Below are 13,857 nucleotides of genomic sequence, written 5' to 3' on the forward strand. Positions count from 1 at the left end.
GGCCCAAAAGGAGCAGCTCCCCTCCAGGGGCTGGAGGCAGCGGGGACGCCACCCAGCATCCACCAATGGGGCTGAGGGCCAGGACGTTCAGGGTGAGGACGGAGGCCCCTGGTGTGGAGGCAAAGCTCGTGGGTCCTGCTCACACCTGCTGAGGGCTGACCCCATGAGAGGGCCACAGCGCCTGCTGCAGATCCCCGGGGACAGGCTCAAGAGCACAGCGGACGCCCACGGGGAGGAGCAGGGTGAGCAGGCACTGGGGCAGAAGAGACGGGGATGAAGGCTTGGAGCTCGTTCCTGCCCACGAAGGGACGTCCTGAGGATTTCAGTGGGCGTGGAATGCTCAGATCTGCAGTTTGGGGAGGTCACTCCGGTGGCATGGCGGGGGAGGGTGAGGCTCGGAGCAGAAGGGGCCAGCCCCCAGGCCAGCACCGTAGTCCCCGTAGCCAGCTCCTGAGCAAGGCAGAGCGGCAGAGGCAGAGGCCGGAGGGCATCGAGCCCCGGGACGGCCAGACCCACAAGGGAAGGGAGAACCTCCGGATTCCCAGAATCCTGCACGGGCTGCTGGAGACTGACAGAGGCACCATTATGGCCACAGGACAGGGGGACAGGCAGGGGGCAGGGGATTTGCTGGGGCACCTGAGAAAACCCCACAATGCTGCCACAGCGGAGGCAGGAACCGGAGCTAGGTCTCAGACGAGAGGGCTGGACTAGATGCACAGAGCAGGGGCCACGCCTCCGGGGTGGCCCCTTAGAAGACCTGCTGCTGTGGCTCAATTTTGTCCCCCATCCCAAATTCACATGCTGAAGCCCCAAGCCCTAGCAGCCCAGAATGTACCTGTATTTGCAGACGAGCCCTTTAAAGAGAAAATTGAAGGGGCCGGCAGTGTGGCACAGCAGCTTAAGCCACCGCTTACGACCCTGACATCCCATATTGGAGAGCAGTTTGAGTCCTGGCTGCTCCACTTCCTGTCCAGCTCCCTGGTAATGGGCCTGGGAAGGAAGTGGATGGTGGCCCACATGCTTGGGTCCCTGCCGTCCACGAGGGAGATCAGGATGGAGCCCTGGATGCTGCTCCTGGCTTCAACCTGGTCCAGACGTGACTGTCGCAATCATCTGGGGAATGAACCAGCTGACGGACAATCTCTCTCTCTCTCTCTCTCGCTCTCTCTGCCTTTCAAATAAATGAATCTTTTTAAAAAGAAAGATAGGGGCCTGGTGCTGTGTTGCAGTGGGTTAAACCGCTGCCTGTGGTGCCAGCATCCCATACGGACACCAGTTGGAGTCCCGGCTGCTCCACTTCAATCCAGCTCCCTGCTGTGGCCTGGGAAAGCAGCAAATGATGGCCCAAGTGCTTGGGCCCCTGCACCCACGTGGGAGACTTGGAGGAAGCTCCTGGCTCCTGGTTTTGGACTGGCTCAGGCCCAGGTGTTGCAGTCATCTGGGGAGTGAACCAGCAGATGCAAGATCTCTCTCTCCCTCTCCCCCTCCCTCTCCTCTCCCCTCCCCCTCCCCTCCCCCCTCCCTCTCCCTCTCCTTCTCCCCCTCCTATACCCCTCTCCATAGCTCTGATTTTCAAATAAGTAAATACATCTTTAAAACCTTGATTTAAGTTTGAATAGCCACAGCGGTCCTTGGCTACCATGTTGGTGAGGGAAAGCATGGCCAGGTTGAGCCAGGGACAAGACCAGGTAGCCAGGACCACCAAGGTCAGAAGCAGTAAACACGAGACTCGTTGGGGCAAGAGAACCATCCAGAAGCGTTTGATCTCCAGTCACTGAACGGAACAACTCAAGAGGAAAAGGGGCCACTCGCCCGGGAGCTGGTGGGAGGCCCTGGGCGTTTGTCCGGGATGGCTGCACCTGGCACGGGCGGATCATCTCCTAGCACATGGGGCTTCTCTCTCGGGACAGGGGTCCCCGCGCCCTCGGGGGATCCAGTGCTTCTACGGTGAGCAAGCAGCCCACCGACGCTGCCTGAAGCTGCCCAGATATCCTGGAGAGCGGCAGGCCTGGTGCTCCCGGCATTGTATCAGATCGCTGAGTGCCCCCCGTGCTATAGAGAAATCTCTCCGGGGATAAGGTGCCCGCTGGCTCGTGAGACTCCATAAACCACCATTCGCGCTCTCCCAGGGCTTGTGGCGCCACAGCTGTCCCGCAAAGGAGCCCCGGGAGGAGCTGCGTGCCTGGAGAAAACGATTCGGTCATGCTCGCTCACCCACAGAATCTCACAGGTTTTCTGCACGACAAATGCACGCTTGGAAACTTGGTGGTCCTCCATGCTCAGGCCACTGCCCCAGGTCACGCTCCCCACGTCCAAGACACGCAGCAGGCAGCCGGGACATGGTCCCCGGGCCCAGGCTGCAGGGCCCAGCCAGATCCCCATCTCTGGGTTGTGTCACGTGGTCCTCAGACACCTCGGACCCTGAACATAACACAAACACGTCAGGGCAGCCCCGCCTCCGAGTGCTGTGAAATCTCCACCATGCGTGTCCGTTCAGATGGCGAGAAGAGAAATTGTCCTGTAGTCAATCCCACGGAAGAATCATGATCAGAGAGGGAAAGCAGAGGTTGGGACGTGCTCACTCGCTAGCGACGGGGAGACCTGCACGCTGGTGCTCGCCGGAACCCTGCCCGGGCCTGCGAGCCGGGGCTCACGCGCAGGTGCGGTTGCTCTGCTCCCCCCGGGCCGCGGACCCCTGATCCTCGGACATCGCCCGCTGCCAGGGAGCCGGCCTGCCCTGTGTGTCCCAGCGATGAAACTGACGGGATTAATGAAACCTACCTTGCACCATGGTCTTCCTGGACTGACAAGGAAATGCAGGTTAACCCTTTGCTCTGGCCCCCTGTGCTCTCTGGCGGGCGCGGGAGCTGGGCCCGCCGAGGCCGAGGTGGAGGTGACCATGCTGGCCGTGGGGTTTTCGTGTCTAACCCCTTTGTGCTCTGCGTGCAAATTTGCCCCATGCACTCAAACCTAACTGACGAGAAGGTCAGGCGGAGAGAGCTGTCATTTCAGAAGTGGGAGTTTCCATTCCAACACAGTCATGACGATGTCCTTGGGGCATTTTGAAAACCAACCTTTTTCCTTCAAAGTTTCCAAAGTTGGGCTTTCCTCTGCGGGTCTTGGCGAAATGAGCATTCCCCGGTGACATTCTCGGAAGGGCCCGCAGGTGACCAAGAGGCAGTAGCTCTCTCCGGCCAAACATGAGGTCACTCGAGGTCGCTCTTAGTAAAGACATCGGAGCCGGCATTTGGTTCCTGCAGCTACAAATCTGTTACAACGTCTGCACCAGGCCGGTGAGGATTTGTTACATAGTTAACATCCTTTGTGGGCTCAGAGCTAGACAAGCAGATGTCACTTTGGCTCTGAGCTTCATCCCCGGTGGGGGGAAAAGCCTTTGACATCCTATGTCGAGTGCAGATCACCTTGTCCTGGGGTGGCAGGGGCTGTGGGAGGAGCCAGGCCGAGGTTGGTGTGGAAACTTCCACTGTTGTTCGTGCTGAGTGATGTCACGCCGTGGCCTGAGCCCGGGGCGTGGGGCGCTGTGACCGTGGGGTTAGCAGTGATGACCTGGACTGTGTGCATATCTGGCCACGCCCGGCCCCCACCGCCAGCCACCGTGCGCAGCAGGTAATTAGAGCAGAGACTGGCTTCCCCGGGGCTGTCGCTTGTGTGTCTTGGCACGATTGATGGTGTTTGGTTTTCACTAAAGGAACCCACAGAGAGTTGCTTTCAAAACCCAGCCTGCCCCGAGGATTGATGTGGTAGGTCTCGGCCAAATTTGCCGGCGTTCCCTGAACGTGCACACGTGGATCAGCTGGTGCTGGGGGGGGGGGGGGCACAGGGCTCACGCGTCCACTCCACTGTGTGGCGGGCCCGAGCCACGATGATGGAGACGTGGCTTCCTGCTCGTTGGTTCCTCTGCCTTCCCCTGCTCCCTCTGGGTGAAAAGCACACACGCCCCCCGACTTGCCACAGGGCTGCATCCTGACGGATCCGTTGCAAGCAGAAAATACCCCAAGTCGAAGACGCACTGCAGGCACCCAACGCGGCAGCACCCCGCTGAGCAGCACAGTGCCCGCAGCTCCCACCGCCCGCTGCCCAGAGCCAGGGAGGGAGAGGAGCCGATGGAGCGTGGCCGGCCCAGGACAAGCTCCAAGCTCCAAGTATTTGCTGAGCCAGCAGCAAAGCACCCAGGCGGCCAGGGACGGCTCGCTGCTCGGGGACGGTCAGCCCAGAACGCCGTGTGCAGAGCATGTGGAGTCCGTTCTGATCCTGGTCCTGCAGGAACTCCCCTCCTCCAGGCAGCCCCCGGGGGCTGATAAAGCCGACTGGAACCCCACCATCCCTTGGCTGTTCCAGCGAAGCTGAGCTAATGGACCTCAGGGAGTGAGGCCTGACCCCAGGTCACTCAGAGCCTGGCGAAGACGGAGGGCTACGTGCGCGAGTCACTGTAGGTGGAGTCACGAGTGCGTTTTGTCTTTTTTCCACAGTTACCAGTTCTTAGCAATATGTGAATTCCTGAAATAGCACGTGTACGACTGCAGGGTGAGGTTTTGGAAGCGAGTCGCCGAGGGCCCTGAATGTCCCCGGGAACCGTGAGCACCGGGAGCTCCGGCAGACCCACGTGGGAAGAATGGCCCTGCGGGGAGCGCCCTGCCTTGGCTGACTGGAAGCCTGCGGCCCAGGGGTCGGCGTCCAGTCATGGGGAAATCGGCCGGCTTTGCTTCCATCGCGGGGCCTGTGGTCAAAGCTTTCTCCACGCCCTCTGCACTGTCCTTCCCCGGCCTGGCCAACCCCGGGGCAGAGCTGGAAGGAGGAGCCGGCCAGGGCAGCCGGGGAGCCGGGGACGACGGGAAGGCACTCACCACGCTGCGTGGCGGGGGCACAAATTTGCACAGCACCTTGAACACACACCAGGACCAAGTCCACATTCTAAAGGACAGAGGCTCAGAGAGGCCGGTCCTTGTCCAGAGTGAGAACTTTAATCCGGCCGCCCGAGCCCGGGCCCTGCCACCATCCCCGCCCCAGATGTGCTGGACAGAGACAGCAGCCGCCGCTGGCAGGCAGGGGAAGGCAGCTGGCTGGGGCCGCAGCCTTGCTCTCAGCACCGGGTTGTGTCCCACCGGTTGTGGGGAGTCTGGGGCTGGGGTCCTGAGACCCCGGACACACAGACCGGAACTGGTGGGATCGGGGAAGAACCCATCTGTCTGTCCACCCCGGTGCTGGGGATATGCAGAGGAGGGGAGCAGAGGTCACGCAGAGCCCAGTGCCAGAACCGACCTGGTGGTTTTCTCCCGTCAGCCTCGGCCACTTCCTTAGAGCTGAATTAGAGCCCAGTGGGTCCACTCTGTCTGCTGTTCCCCAGCTGGGGGGGTGGGGGCAGAGAGAGCAGCCGTTTCTGCTCCCGCTCACTCGCCTATGCCGCTAAGGAGCCTCGCGTAGGCCCCGCGTCACCAGGCACCGGGCTAGACCCTGGAGTCAGAGCTGCTGAAGGTACCTGCCCCTTAGAACGTGATCGATTGAGTCTCTGACCCCAGAGAAACATACAGAGAAGACGCTGTTAGCTGGTATTAAAATCGGCGTGCGTTTTCTACATCAAGTACCAAATGTAGGCCCTGGACCAAGGAGAGAGCGCATTACAGAAATGATTGCGTTTTAGAAAAGCAGAAACCCAGCAGGTGGAGTGGGTGTGGGATACAGTGGTTCAGATGCGCACATCCCGCATCGGAGTGCCTGGGTTCAACTCCAGGCTGCAGCCCCTGCCTCCAGTTTCCTGCTCAGGCACTCCCTGGGAGGCAGCGGTGATGGCTTGCGGGAGGCTCCCAGCTCCAGCCCCTCCCAAGGCCCAGCCATTGTGGATGTTCGCGGGGTGACCCAGCGCAGAGGAGCTGCATCCCCGAGTGTATGGATGCGTGCATGTGTGTGCATCTTTCAAATAAATTCACAAACAAATTTTAAAGTACGGTAAGCTTGGTCTGCTCTGTGAAGGGTCTTCACAAAGCCGTACAGCCCTGTCTGACCGCCCCTGAAAGCTGCGTCTGGTTCAGGATTCAGCGCCAACCCCGGCCCCATTGTTTGGGTTTTCCACCTTACGAGACTGCTCCCCGTCCAGCCAGGATCCAGCTTACAAGGAAAAGCTGGCCGTGCATCGGGCGATCCATTCTGCTTTCACAGACTGTCCGGAAGAATGACGGACGCTCAGCCTCACCATGTTGGGCTGATGGTCTCGGGTCAGGTGTAGCGGTGATGGAGGAAGGAGGCGAAAGCCACTCGAGGCGGAGGCGCCGGTACATTCTGCTCAGCTCTAAGCCTGCCTTTCCGCTCTCGCTCATTTAGCCTGGACCCCCAAGGCTCCACTTTCTATTTCAGCAAGCTCCTGGCAGCCAACCTCCCTTGCCCTCTGGCTGACTTCTGGCTCGGGAGAACTCAGTAAAACAAATCCATATCTCAGCAGGTGTGTCGGCTCTTGAAAGCCGTGACTCGAGGACTCACACCCAAACCCAACGCTTAGAGAAGAGAAAAGAAACCGGCAAATTCTTTTGCAAACCGGATCTGGGTCTCTGCCAGGGCCACGCCTCACTCTGGTCAGCCGAACTGGCTGCCTCCAAAACTGGGGGTTCCTGACGTGGAGGCTGCGCAGAGTGATCTCCTCCTCTGGACGCAGCCTGGGGAAGTGGCTCCTGATCCACCTGCTCTGCGGTTCCGATTCAGAGCTGTCAGTCAGCTGTTCCCAGGGGCCGCTCTCGTGGCATTGCTGGAGCTGCCAAAACTCTGCTGGCTGGAGCCAGAACTGCCCGGAGCACCTACGTGTGAGTACCGACGCGGCAGCTGCTTGTTTCTTTTTCTGCTCTGTGGGCCTGATACTACCTTGATTTTTTTTTTTTTTTTTTTTTGACAGGCAGAGTGGACAGTGAGAGAGAGAGACAGAGAGAAAGGGCTTCCTTTGCCGTTGGTTCACCCTCCAATGGCCGCCGCGGCCGGTGCACCGCGTTGATCTGAAGCCAGGAGCCAGGTGCTTCTCCTGGTCTCCCATGGGGTGCAGGGCCCAAGCACTTGGGCCATCCTCCACTGCACTCCCTGGCCACAGCAGAGAGCTGGCCTGGAAGAGGGGCAACCGGGACAGAATCCGGCGCCCTGACCGGGACTAGAACCCGGTGTGCCGGCGCCCTAGGTGGAGGATCAGCCTAGTGAGCCGCGGCACCGGCCCTGATAATACTACCTTTAAGGAAAACCCTATAGAGACAGAAATTAAGAAAAACCATATAGCCACATCCTCTTCAGCATCGCAGCCTCCGGGACTCAGAGCGGGAGTCCGCTGATGTGGGACGATGCTCCAAGGCCACCTCCTGGCTAGATGGGTGATGGGAGACGCCCGGCTCGGCTCTGTGATGATTCCTGATTAAACCTGTTTCAATCCATTGCGTTCCTGCTCCTGTAAAGGCCAGAGAACACGGGGGGGGGGGGAGCTTGGGGCTTACGGGGGGAGCTCTGACGTTTGTGCACTTGTTTGTTCAACAAGTACGCGGCGAGGAGCTGACACAGAGCCAGGCCCACGTGGGGTGGGGATAGTCAGCTCACTGTCTGGCTGGCGGGTTGGGGAGGTGTTCAAGCGCTACGGAAGCCCAGAGGGACACGAGTGTTGCTGCTAAGGCGTGCCCTGTCTGGAATGTGTCTGCTCAGCCGGGATTGCGCTGTCTGCTTCAGCACCGTCCCTGATTTAGCCCACGCGGAAGATACCGCGGGGATCCCCATTTCTCAAACGCAGCCGCCAAAGCTCTGGGACGTAAATAACTTTCCCCAAGTCAGAGTGGAGGGAGGAGGAAACCCACCCTGGCCCGAACCCCTGGTCCTGAACCCCAGATCCTGAATCCCCGTCCTGGCTGCCTCCCTCGTAAAGCCCCGAGGCACCTGGGTAGGGAAAATAATGCACACAGGCAAAGCACTGTCGGTGCACCCTGGGGCTCCCGTACCAGGAAGTCCTCCGTGCACTGCGCCAGGTGCTGCTGCCCGGTCACAGCCCTGCCACTGGCCCTGGGCACGGAGCGCGGCCTCTCGAACGTGGCTTACTCCCTTCGACAGCAGATTCCTTGGTGCAGCCAAGTTCAGCCACCCTGGATACCCATCAGTTGGGAGGAGCCCAGCCTCCTTGTCTCTGGGGCTTCATGGCCAGGTCCACCAGAACAGGGCACTGGTTACGGAATCGAGAAACTTCTCTCGGACGCTGGCAACCGCGGCCCTCGTCATGACGAGATGCAGGGGGAGCAACACCCCCATGTGAGCCTCCCTGGGTTCCGCGATGGCTTCACCCTGGGAGACCGGACACGGCCCAGCTGCTCCGCCCGGGGTTCCCTCTGCTCAGGGCACCTTGATGGAGCCGCCTGCAGGGGCCTCCCATGCACAGACGCCCCTGGTGCATCCATCCCCATCCACGACCCCAGGCCCCTCCTGGGGTGGGCTGGAAAGGGTCCACACACACCACAGATGGCCCCTCTGACTTGCTGGTCCCACGCTATGTTGAGTACGTTTCTTGGGTTGGGTTGGAAATGCACTCAAAGTGTCCGCCTGGATGCTGCCTGAGGCAGGGATAAACAAACACTCCCTCCTCCCCCAAGGAAGGGCTGCCACTCCGCAGCACAGGTAAGACACTGCGGAGCCGCCGCTTGGCTTTGCGCGCCCAGTGCCGCGTGAGCCGCTCCTGTGAGATGACTTTCCCCTCCAGCCGGCTGTTCCACCCCGTGAAAGACACGATTGTGCCATCAAGGTCTCTCCTGGGACGGGGTTTTCCAAGAGGCGCACCCACAGGGCGGGTCTCCGAGGGGTTTGCCCTGCCACTGACCCTTCTGTTCTGTCTGCCTCTGGAAAGCTCAGACTCGGAGGAAAAACTCGCCTCTTGGGCTCTTGGGCAGCTGAGCCCACATTCTAACCAGGAGACCAGGAGAGCTGCTTGGCTCCGTGACTTCTCAGGGGCCGGGAAGTACCCAGGACATAATGGGAGTTTCCCACAATGCAATGCAGCATCTGCCAAACTCGTTTGACTACAAGTGCTGCTAAGTATCCAGGATGGTATGGGAGTTTCCCACAATGCAATGCAGCATCTGCTGACTACAAGTGCCACTAAGCGTTTAACTGGGCTGAAATTCTTCATCCCAACAAGGGTCCCAGTGCCCTCACGGGACAGTTTCCACGGGACAGCGCTCATCTTAGCTGCATCTGTTTTCTGCCCCATAAGCTGAGCACTGACCCCGGAGGCTCGGAGTCTGAAAGCCGAGAGTGATGAGCCCGGGCTTTCAGCTCAGGCCAGGAAGGAGGTCCTGCTCATGATTTGTTTATCCCCACACGGATTCTGGCCAGGAAGATAAATGTGCAGGGCGCTCGCAGGGAGCTGGGCCCGAGCAGTCCCGGAATGATGAACGTATCCAGACAGCCCTGAGGCCGGCCACCAGCAACCACACCTAATTACTCACTGGCCACTGGGGCTGCCTACACATTCCGCATCCCTGAGTCAATGGCCCCCACCAGGCCGCCGGGGCGTTTCCCGCTGCGGTGCGCATGTTGGATGAGCCCTAGGAGGGCTCCCACCACCGCGGGCGGGTGCCGTGGACACTTGGAGCGCCACCAAGCCGCGTAGAGACCCCCAGTGCTGACCGGGAGATGATCCGAGCACAGCACTCCACCGGGGCTGGCCGCAGCAGAGATGAAGTGCCCAGGACGAGCACAGAGTGTACAGCAAACACCAAGTGCCAGTCAGAGGGAGTGACGGCTGGAAGCCCTCTGAGTGAGGCAGGGGTGTTCAGGGCAGAGTCCTCACTCGCCACCCGAGAGAGAGGGCGGCGTGGGGACCTGGGCGAGCCTCAGAAGCCGCTGCAGGCGGCGGAGCCAGGAGAGGACAGCCGCCCCCAAAGCTGGCGGGACTCAGGGAGGGGTGGTCACCCAGCCCCCAGGGAAGCCAAGGCAAAGGGGCAGGAGCAGAGCTCTGGTCAGCCACTGGCACGAGAGGCCCTGCGGGAGACGCTGACCTCAGCAGAGAGGCCGGCCGCCGTGCCCTGGGTGCCAGCAGCTGGTGACTGGGTCCCGTGCAGTGCGGGTGGCAGAAGCCACCCCCTCGATGCAGGCAGGCTGGGGAAAGCGTCAGGACACAGGAGCAAGACTGGCGTGGCGACAGATGACAGCTCAACACCTGCCCAGCAGGTGGAGGGCGCAGAGCCTGGGCCTGCCTCTGGGGTCCGCATGCATCAGGCCGCAGACCATGCCTGGGAGAGCACCCCCAGCACCGGTGTGCGGGTTGGGGGTACAAAACGCAGACACGCCTGCCTCAGAATTGGGGTGGTGAACCTCATGCGGCAGCACTGGCAGCTGGGGCAGAGCTCGTCACTGCCCAGCCCAGCCCAAGGGGATGTCTGGTCCAGTCTAGAAGCACCCCGGCCTCCGCTCACGGGGCGCCAGTAGCAACCCCTGGTTGTGGCAACCGAGACTGACTCCGGACAGAGCCACGTGTTCGGGGCCAAATCACCCCCGGCGAGAGCCACGGCTCTGAACGTGAGAAGGTGAACATCAGGGCAGCCGTGTGGCCTGTGTCCACACTTTGTCCCCTGGGCCTGTCTCCAGGGGCCTGGACTAGGAGGGCTGCCCCAGCTCCTGCAAGGCCAAGGCCACTCCTGGGCTCTGAGGCTTCGCAGGATCCTTCTCTCGTGCTGTCCAGAGCCATTTCTCTGTGTCTCAGCCCGAGGATCATTAACCCTTCCAGCCAGGGAGATGTTTAGGAGGAACTGCCAAGTCCTGAGAGCTTACAGATGGGCCAGGCGCCTGGCACACCGCGGGCGCCCCACGGAGCTTGCCCAGCCCGCGGTGGAAGGAGCGAGTGTGGGGCTGGGTGACCAAGTCAGCAGGCACAAGCTCGGAACAGACCTCAGGCGGCGCGGCCGGGGGCCGGCTGATGGACACCGGGTTCTGACCCGCCTTCCCGCACCGCGACCCTGAGAAAGGCGCCGGCCTGGCAAGCTTTGATGCGCCCCTCCAGCAAATCGCGGCCCGGCCTAGGGAGTGAGAGCTGAAAGGACGCAAATCCAGCGTCGCCGGGGCGGTGAGCGGGCTCGGTGGCCCCGCGCCGGGTGACGTGTTGCCGTGCCAACACACATTCGGAGGCACCCAAGCAGATGTAATGCCGCGGCCACGCTGCCCTGCTTTGGGTCTTTTCTTCTTCTGAGAATTGTCAGGGACGATTCCGACCTACCTAGGAAATGATTCTAATCACTTTAGTTCCGGAAATCACTATGGAAATTCAGATTTTTCCATGCTGCTGCTTCCAAACGTTATATCGCCACCAATGGCCGGCGCAGGCCCCGCTTTCATCCCTGCCAGCCGCGGGCGGGAGAAAGGGCATGATTGGCAGGTGTTCCGAATCCCACACGGGGCGACTTGGGTGGATAAGCATATGAAAAGCCGGCGAGAAAGAAGCTTGCGAAAAATAAGAAAAAGTGCAAAGCCGAGCTCCACTCCTCACTCCTCACAGACAGCGCGCCCTGCACGCGGCCCGGCTGTGCATGTCAGAGTTTCAGAAGCAGGGGTTGGGGAGGGGAGACAGAGGTCACGTGCCTGCACCCCGCGGCGGCAGACAGGTGGACAGGGACCCACCGGAGCCCTCAGACGGACCTGTGAAGTCCACGGTCACGCGGACGTCCCCAGACAGCTCGTCCAGGGAGCACTGAGGGCCCAAGGAGGGACGGGAGCTGTACAGACACTGGTGTGGGCTCACGCAGACCCCAGCGCCCGTCACTCGCTCCTCCAGGCGTTCATCCGGCTGCGTCTGTCCACATGTGCATCCCTCTTCTGATGTCTTCAATAACTGCACAAAGGCCCAGAGTGACTTTAGGGTAAGGACGCGGGACTCGCGGGAGAAACACCACCAACACCGTTCACCGCGGCCAGCACAGCCCTGCTCACTGCGCTCCACCAGCAGCCCGCCTCCCACCCCCACCTCAGGTGCTAACAGACCTGTCCCGTCCTTCCCCAGGGGTGGTCAAAGGCGCTACTCAGAGGCAACGAACAGCACCCAGAAGATGTGTCTTTTTTTAAAGATTGTATTTATTTATTTATTTGAGAGGCAGAGTTACAGAGAGAGGGAGAGGCAGAGAGAGAGGTCTTCCTGCTGTTCACTCCCCAGATGGCCACAACAGCCAGAGCTCGGCCAATCTGAATCCAGGAGCCAGGAGCTTCCTCCAGGTCTCCCACACAGGTGCAGGGGCCCAAGGACTTGGGTCATCTTCCACTGCTTTCCCAGGCCACAGCAGAGAGCTGGATAGGAAGAGGAGCAGCCAGGACTTGAACCAGCACCTATATGGGATGCCAGCATCACAGGCTGAGGCTTAGCGCACTACACCACAGCACCAGCCCCCGCTTTGTGTCAGAATGATTGGTTTTAGCCCAAGCCGGGGTCTCCCATCTCAGCTCTGTTGGCTTTGGGGGCCTGGTACTTTTCTGGTGTGGAGCCATCCTGTGCACCATAGGAGGTTCAGAGCGCCTGTGGCTCAGCCCACTAGATGCCAGCAGGTGCATGTGTGTGTGCACAAACGCACATACGCAAGCACATATATGCACACACGTGTGCACATGCATGTGCATATGCACATATACATACACGTGCACACACACACAGAGACACAAACACGCACTGCCCCAAACCCCCCGGGGAAGAATCCACTGTCTGTGGTGGGCGTGCCGTGCCTTTTGAGCCACTGCCCGCAGCCCCGCCCCGGTCTTGGAAACGTGAATTCTTCTGAAAACAGGCTGTGCTCAGAGCGCACGTACCTGGACAGCTGCTGTCCTCTGCGTGTGCTCCGTGTGCCCCGGGCACTGCGACTGTGCTTTTTGGAGACAATAATCTGCTGATCTTATGCGTCAGCGCTGTCATCAGTGGGCTCTATCATTGAGGACATCGAGGTTTGGCAAAGCTAAACCCCCGCCCCGTTCCCCAGGACAGCAAAAGGTGACGGCTCCTCGGGCTGCTCACCGGCCAGCCCCACTGTGGCAGAGGCCGGGACTGCCAGAGGTGGACCTCAGCTCTGTGACCCAGGCTCCCGCTAGGACCACGCCAGACACGAGCGCAGGAACTGACCTGGGTTTGTGTGTTAGTTACACCGATGGCAGCAAGTCCAGGCATGTGCGCGTGTGTGCATGTTGTGTGTGCATACGTGTGCACGTGTGCATGATTGCGCGAGAACCAGACAAGAATCTGTAGAGGTCAGTCCTGCCCCCACCACCCAAAAGGCAGACCAACCACTGCCCAGCCCAGCGTGCACCTGCAATTTAGTTTCCTATCATACCTTGTTCAAACTAGCGTCACTCCACATCAAACGTCCTTGGTGTCAAGATGGGGGATCCACACAGGCGACACGCACATGTGCACCTGAAAGAGGGGAGCTCTCCCAGGGCCCCACAACCAGTGGAAGTGTTCGTAGCACGGGGTGAAGCTCATGATGCACTCGGACCCCCCGCGCCCGCCGACCATGAAGGGCAGAACGCTCAGCAGTGTGAACGAGGGTCTTGGTGGACAACTCGGTGAAAAGGTAGGAATGCTCACTAACAGAGATCTTGCATCTGCCGGTTCACGCCCCAGATACCTGCCGTAGCCACGGCTGGGCAGGCAGAAGCCAGAATCCCGGAGTTCAATCCCAGCCTTCCATGTTTCCAAGGAAGAGAGCCCACACCCCTGGCTGCTGCCTCCCTCAGAGACGGCCGTGCTTAGGGGGCCTGGCCGCCTCACAGACCCGAACCCACGTGTGCGCGGTTCTCAGCCTGCGGCAGCGACGCTCCTAGGGGGACGAAAGGCCACCGGCAGCGAGTGGGCCGCATCCCTCTGTG

The sequence above is a fragment of the Oryctolagus cuniculus genome, chromosome 3, assembly GCF_964237555.1.
Source record: "Oryctolagus cuniculus chromosome 3, mOryCun1.1, whole genome shotgun sequence".
Lineage (NCBI taxonomy): Eukaryota > Metazoa > Chordata > Mammalia > Lagomorpha > Leporidae > Oryctolagus > Oryctolagus cuniculus.